Source organism: Podarcis raffonei, chromosome 1 (genome assembly GCF_027172205.1).
Source record: "Podarcis raffonei isolate rPodRaf1 chromosome 1, rPodRaf1.pri, whole genome shotgun sequence".
Taxonomy (NCBI): domain Eukaryota; kingdom Metazoa; phylum Chordata; class Lepidosauria; order Squamata; family Lacertidae; genus Podarcis; species Podarcis raffonei.
In genome coordinates, this window is record NC_070602.1 from 135,642,740 (window position 1) to 135,650,263 (window position 7,524).

Consider the following 7,524-nt stretch of genomic DNA (forward strand, 5'->3'; position numbering starts at 1 on the left):
TATGCCTTTTTAGTTTCTGGGAATTCTTCAAAATGCTATGTCTAGCTAAACCACACATTACAGAGAATTAGGTAGTGGACTGATGTGGTACATTTCTAGACCATGTTGGCTTCTGTCCTCTTGCTAAAATTGTTGCTTGTTCGTTTGCTTGAGTGGAGGAGCTTTCTTTCTTTCTTTCTTTCTTTCTTTCTTTCTTTCTTTCTTTCTCTCCGCAAGGGTGTCTATAGATGTTTTGCATGTGTTTGGAGGGAGTTGTTTGTGGTGCCCAAAAAAGTCTCTTTGTGGCAAACTATGTTTCTAGGTCCCCAAAGGCTCTTTTTCCAGACCACACCAGTTCTGACTGCAGGTGGAAGCAAGGCTGAGTGAGTCATACTTGCACGCACGCATGCTTATTGTTTAAAAAAGTAAATAAAAAGTAAATTGCCTGTATTAAAGCTACCGCTTTAAAGTTTCGGCGTATCATTCTCTCATATATGCTGCACAGGAAGGGAGGTGTTTTGTCAGAGCATTCAAAAAATATGATGTCCTGCCTACTCATGGAAGTGACACAGTCCAGAATCAAGCTACCTTCAGCGACCACCTCACTCTCTCTGTCTGTCTGGGGTGGGGAACCTGGGGCCCTCCCAAAGTTGCTGGACTCCCAACTACCATCAGCTTCAGCCAGCATGGGCAGCGGCCAGGGGTGATAGGAGATGCAGCACCCAGAATTGCAGCTCTGCTAACTACTTTCAGTCAAGTATTGCCATTTTCATTTCTGCCAAGGCTCCAGTGTGTTTAGCAGTCACCAGGCATGTAAAAAGTAATTTCCTATTATTATTTATCTTTGTATCTGCATCTTTGGCTCTCCTGTCCATTGCCCCATCCCCATCCTCCTGCATGTCCTCTTACCACATAAGGTGGGCTGTAGGTGTGTTGCACACAACAGAAACATGCAGAATGCCATAGCAGAAACTGCAGGTGACACTTATGCAAAAAGAACCAGCTGCACAAATGTGAGATGGGGGACACCTGGCTTTCTAATAGTACATGTGAAAAGGATTTAGGGGTTGTAGACCAAAAGCTTAACATGAGTCAATAGTGTGATGCAGCAGCAAAAGAAGCTAATGCTATTCTAGGCTACATCAACAGCAGTAGTAGTTGTTATTGGGATGCGAATGGCGCTGTAGTCTAAACCACTGAGCCTCTTGGCCTTGCCAGTCAGAAGGTTGGCGGTTTGAATCCCCATGATGGGATGAGCTCTCGTTGCCCTGTCCCAACTCCTGCCAACCTAGCAGTTCGAAAGCACACAAGTGCAGGTAGATAAATAGGTACCACTGTGGCACGATGGTAAACGGCGTTTCCATGTGCTCTGGTTTCCGTCACGGTGTTCCATTGTGCCAGAAGTGGCTTAATCATGCTGGCCACATGACCCGGAAAGCTGACAAACACCGGCTCCCTCGACCTGAAGCGAGATGAGCGCTGCAACCCCATAGTTGTCTTTGACTGGACTTAACCGTCCAGAAGTCCTTTACCTTTACCATTTTAGTATAGTGTCCAGATTAAGGTAAGTAATGTTACTTCTCTATGATCCTATTATTCTATGATTTGAGGAACAATATTGAAATCCTGTGTGTTAGTGATGATGGCCCTGAGTTTAATCTTTTCTTTGTATGCTGACACTGGAGATTGTTATCTGGTGGTGAAAGAGTTAAATGAAAATGCTGCAGTATTTTGTACTGTACAGTATTTGTTTTCATTCTGGATGCCACAAGGAAATGTGGTTGAACCCTCTGGAACTGCGCAGGCCTTTAAAATGTTTAAACTGCAGAAGAGGGCATTGGTTAAGTTAAGCTGTGATCATGGGAACAAGAGATAAAGATAGTCCCTCTGGGGCTGGAGTGAACTTTGTGATGGTGAGTCTTGAAATGCAATTGCTATGGAATTTCAGTTACAACTGCTATGAACCACCTGTGGATCCTTCTGTTTATGACAAAACCTTTTATTTCTGTGTTGAAGAACTGATCTGGAAAAGGAAGCGGTGGTGGAGTGGTATAGGAATGTGAGGGAACATGGCTCCAGGACCTGTTTTTGGAGGGGATCCAAAATTTCAGGGTTGCGCGTTTATCGTAGCATTGCCATATTTCAAAAAGTGGAAATCTCCAAAAAAGAGAGCAGTTTTAAAGTTATTTTTAAGGGAAAAATAAACACTTCCAACACCATTTTTGACGGACGAATCCTGGCTGTGTCCAGGAAATTCCAGATGCATGGCAGCCCTACCAGAGCACCAAGACAATCAACAGACCCCACCTCACGAACTTAATCCTTATCTTTCCTGTGTGTTGTGTTTCAAAGTAAATGAAGCAGCTAAAGAATGCTCCATCTATTCTGTCACTGCTGAACTCCTGCTTCCATTTCCCGTCAACTCATCAGTGTATTAGTATGCTGGTTACATACAGTTAAAAGCACTGTGGAAAAGCCCTCTCCCACTCTTTTGATTTTATTTAATCTATGAAAATGGTGGAAAGCTTATTTCAGGTGTCCTCGACCTTTGGATGACTGAAAAGCTAGTAGGGTAATGATGTCACTGCACTTCATGCCGCTGTAGCCTCAGTAACTGAGATCTCATTACTTTCCCTCAGGAGATGAATTCATTCAGGTGTTTAACTTTCAGTAAACATATGCATATTGCTTCCCAAAGTGAATTGAGGGCTTTTTCTTTAGGCTGCCTAAAACATTTTTTCCTTCTTCTTTGGTCAAACAGAGTTCTTTTTATTTTCATACATTTCTGAGTCACCCTACATTCTCCCTAGGAAAAGAAGGGAATTTCTGATAGCTCCATGCTGGAGGAAGGGTGGGAAAGCAAGCAGGAAATTATTTTGCAGTTGAGAGCAGAGGAGGAAGACTTGGAGGTTTGTTGGCCTGCCTTCACATTTCACTCATTTTACCATCAGTGCTCTGATGGTGTTTCCTGCTTGGCAGGGGGTTGGACTCGATGGCCCTTGTGGTCTCTTCCAACTCTTCTATGATTCTATGATTCTACCACTCGTTGCTAAACAGAATGGAATGATGCCCGTGCCTGATTCTGATGTATTTTTTCTCCTTCCATCTTTCATTCTTCAGTTCATAGAAGACCTCTTGCATCACCATCATGAAGATCATGATTATTTATTTGATTATTAATGGTCTATTTGCAGCACTTGTTCTGAAACAAAGGTTGGAGGACTGGGCAAGAAACTGGGGGGGGGGTATGATATTCCATTTTAATCCTACATTGTCTTCTTCAGTTGACGGCTTTGGCCAATGAGTTACGTCCACAAGTATAATTCTGATTATCAGGTCACTAAGACAATGGTCACCACTGAGGGCTTATCCATGCTTCCTCTTGTCCATCTGCTTTCCCTCGGGGGGACGGGACTGCTCTTTAGCATTCATTTGGAGCGAATGGTAATTTGGGTTTTCTAAGGAAAACCATTCAGACCTATGCTTTCTAGGCGGTGCAGCAGCAGTGGGAGCGCACCTCATGTTAAGAACGGTTTCGGCTTAAGAACGGACCACCAGAACGAATTAAGTTTGTAACCAGAGGTACCACTGTACAGAGAATCATTCTATCTCACTGCTCTTCAGCCATCTGGCCAGAGTAACAGTCTCCACACCACACACTCTCTCCTGCAGAGCATGCCTTATAAAGAAGTCTGTTGTCAAGGGCAACCCTGTTACTGGGGGAGTCTGCTCACCTTCTGGGATGGGCAGTGTTGTGGTATGGCCCCGAACCATGCCAAGTGATCAGACAAATGGCAGGCCAGATTGACTAGCAAATTGGCCAGTGCTGGCAGACATTAGCTGGGAGTTCCCTTGGTGGAAGGCCCAACCAACCAATGGTGATGCTGGGGCCCGCTTCCAGGAGAGGTTAAATTGTGGCATGCCTGGCACCCTTTCTCAGCCCTTTCGTTATTAGATGCACTTCCAGCAAATGGGCTGGAGTGGAATAGCAATGGCTTTCCCCAATCCCTATGCCAAACCGTTCACTACTGTAATCAATAAAGTTGTGGCCTTATTCAAACCCAAAACCCAATATGCTGTTGTCCAGTGTGGTTATTTATCTCCCCAGGGAACTGCGGAGTCACGGGGCCTTGGCACACAAGGCCTGTTGCTAGGGGCAAAACTTTTCAAGGATCATTTCAAGTCTCTTCTGTGGAAATTATGTTTCTCCTTTTGTTAAGGTCATGGTATATACATCATTCTAAACTTTTCCATTACTGCTATACAGGGATGACACTTTGACTTCCAAGAGCACTTGTTTATAGCATGGAGGGGATAGAGGATGATTCAAGTCTTTAGGGCATAGTTTATTCCAAGTTTTAAATGGTTCCTCAAAGTACTCAGCAAAAATGTTATGATTCAGATTTGTACTTAAGGTTTACCTTAAGTAACAGCAGCCCACTGTTTCCAGAAATCCTCAACCAGTGCAGAGAAAATATTTATTTATTTAAAGCATTTTTACTCCATTCTTCAGCCAAAAAAGGCTCCCAGAGTAACTTACAAAGAAGTACTTGTAAGTGTGCGTTTTGTGGTGGGGTGGGAATTGGAAAAATATTCCTCTAGCTGGTTGGATAATATCCTTCTAGTTACTGCTAGGCAGATTTCCTCCTGAGGTCTACATGCATGCCTATATGCATAGACCGTGCAAACATCTGTAGCAGGGAGGTCTTTACAAATACAGCTGTGCGCAGGAAGGTTACCATGCAGTTAGGAACCCAATGCAATTAGGGTTCCCAGTCATGCAACCTTTGTGCAAACAGCTGTACATGCAAGGGCTTCTCAGATGACTGTGTTGTTTCAAAGTTATAACAGCTGTTTTGCCTCAGTTAACTGAATGATGAATACAATATCTGATGATGATCACTAAACTAGATGGTTTATTTAAAAGAATAGACATATTCATAGATGGTAGACCTCTCAACGGCCTTGACAGCAAAATGAGGTCTCCAGATGCTGTAGCCAAATCATAGGGGATGATATTCATGCCTGTCTTATAAGCAGGGCTTTTTTCAGGGAGAACTCACAGGAACTCACTTCAAATACCTCTCAGGTGGATGCCATTGCCAGAACAAGGGGAAGTGTTCATGGTGAGTTCTGGCACCCCTTTTTCTAGAAAAAGAGCACTGCATAAGGTTTCAGTGGCCACAGTCTCTGAAAGGCAACAACCATTCAAAAATAATGCTAGACTATAAGGATGTTTACCTAATTCTTTCTGGCAAGGAATATTTGTATGGGGAGCAATTAAATCTTTGGCCCTACCAATGTGGTTCCTTCATCTAAATGCTAACCAGAAATAGATGGAAAGAAGCCACGAGGAAGTGATTTCTGCAGTAATGTATGCAGACACAGAGCAGGCTTTGCCATCAAAAATGATCTTGTGAAGCTCTTGTCAGAAGTCCCTGCGGGCATTAATGAGCAACTTTCAACCCTTCGAATACAACTTGCCAAAAGCCAGCAGGCAACTATTTTAAGTGCTTATGCACCAACCCTGGGTGCTGATGAAGACATTAAAGAAAAAAAATATTCTCAGCTGGATGCCATCCTATCAGAGACACCTAAGGAGGATAAAATTATCCTCCTGGGTGATATTAACATAAGAGTTGGGTGATATTTCAATCTGTGGTCAGGGACTATTGGGAAAGAAGGAATTGGCAACAGCAACCAGAACGGAATCTTACTTTTGACTATATGTGCAGTGCACAACTTATTACCACCAACACACTCTTTTGACAAAAGAGTAAATTAAAAATATAATGGAAGCACCCTCAGTCGAAGCACTGGCACCTCTTAGACTATGTAATTTCCCAAGCTAAAGATCACTGTGATGTGCTCCTTACCAGAGCTATGACCAGGGCTGTAGCTAGGGGGTGCTGAGGAAGGCCCTCGCCAGGGGTGCAGGTGAGGGGGGTGCAGCAGCAGCAGGAGGAGGGAAGGGGCTCCCACCGGTGTTTGCACCATGGTGTTTGCACCATGTCCCTGCCTCCTCTATTGTCCCTGCTGCCACCCCCAAATCCAGCTCCAGTATCCGCAGGAGCCATCTCTGCCAACCGTGGGGGCTCCCCAAAAGTTGATGGCGCCCCCCTTGCCCAAGCCAAGCCCCCTTGGAAAGGTCACGGCAGCATCCCCACAGAGTGCCCGGTGCCTTCTCGAGCTCTTGGCCCAACACTTCTCTCCCAAGGCAGCTGCTGTGCAACAGAGGTGCCCCAGCCACCAGTAACCCCCCCCCCACAATAGCCGCCCCGGCCATGGTGACGCCTCTGGGGGTGTGAGGCCACTCGGTCGTGGGGCTGCCATGCTCAGACATGTGCTCCAGTGAGAGCCTTTGCGCGGCGTTGCAAGTGGGGTGTGGGGAGGCCGCACTGTGCTTCTTGCTCAACCTGCCTCTTGAGGCGACACATGGGAGGATGCCCCGCTCTCTCTGCCTCCCAGGACGCCACAAAGCGCCCCCTGGCTGGGTGCTCGGCCACCGCCAGCAGGGACTTGCGCGCCTTGCTGCAGGTGTTGCTGCTCAACCAGCGCCACCGCTATGATGATGTGGAGTACAACAACGTAGGGGTGGCCAGCGCCCCTGGAATGTGGGCGGCCAATGAAGTTTTTAACAGAATTATGTCTGAAATGAAAAAAAGATCTCAGGTATATGATACTGTTACATCAGATTTCAGTTTTCTATCAGGGAAAGTTTAAAATGAAAGTCCAGCTTCCCATCTTGAAAAATGTGCTGCAGATTTTGGTACCAAGTACAGCCGAAGAAGAGTTTGAATTTGATATCCCGCTTTATCACTAAACATCCCTTAACCCATACTTGGTTATACATTTCAACATATCTAAGTGGGAAGCCGCGCCAATGTTTCCAAGTAGTTTAGTTGCTTGAAATTTGAAAGAAGCTACTTCATTTACCAGTTCCACTGTATCAATGTCTCGTAAATGTGTGATGATAAAATGGGCAAAAGATCTGAGATATAATATTCAAATGAGTGATGGAAAAGCTTTGGAAGGTGGATTTGAAATTCACTGCATGTACAACCCTGAAAGAGACCTATATGAAAATGATGGACCGTTGGTACATAACACTGGTAAAACTTGCCAAAATTTATAGAGCAAGTTCTAATAAGTGTTGGAAATGTAAAGAAAAAGAGGGTACCTTTTGTCCTCTACAATTTCTCTTTGAAATCTGGATATTGTATAACTAAATCCTGTCTTTTTATCCTCCTTAAAAATATCATTTAATTGAAAATATTGAAACCAATCTGTTATCTTTTCTCTTATTTCTTCAAATTTTCTTAATTTTAATTGATTTTCCCTGCTAGTTGTTGTATAATTTCTTTTTTCCCTTTTTCTCTCTTTTTATTCTTGATTGCGCTCTGCTGGATAAAAAAACCCCGCATCACCGCCTTACCCGCGTCCCACACCACCTTCAATTTTGTGTTGTTGTCTAAATTGTCCTCAAAATATTCTTTTAATCTGGTTTGGGCTTTTTCTACTACCTCTTGGTCGTCCAATAAGTAA

The 7,524-nt window shown here is 44.3% G+C and overlaps 1 pseudogene; it reads left to right on the forward strand.

Moving 5' to 3' along the window:
• Positions 1-5,988: 5,988 nt before the first annotated feature.
• LOC128407982 (uncharacterized) lies at positions 5,989-6,702 on the forward strand (annotated as a pseudogene).
• Positions 6,703-7,524: the final 822 nt, after the last annotated feature.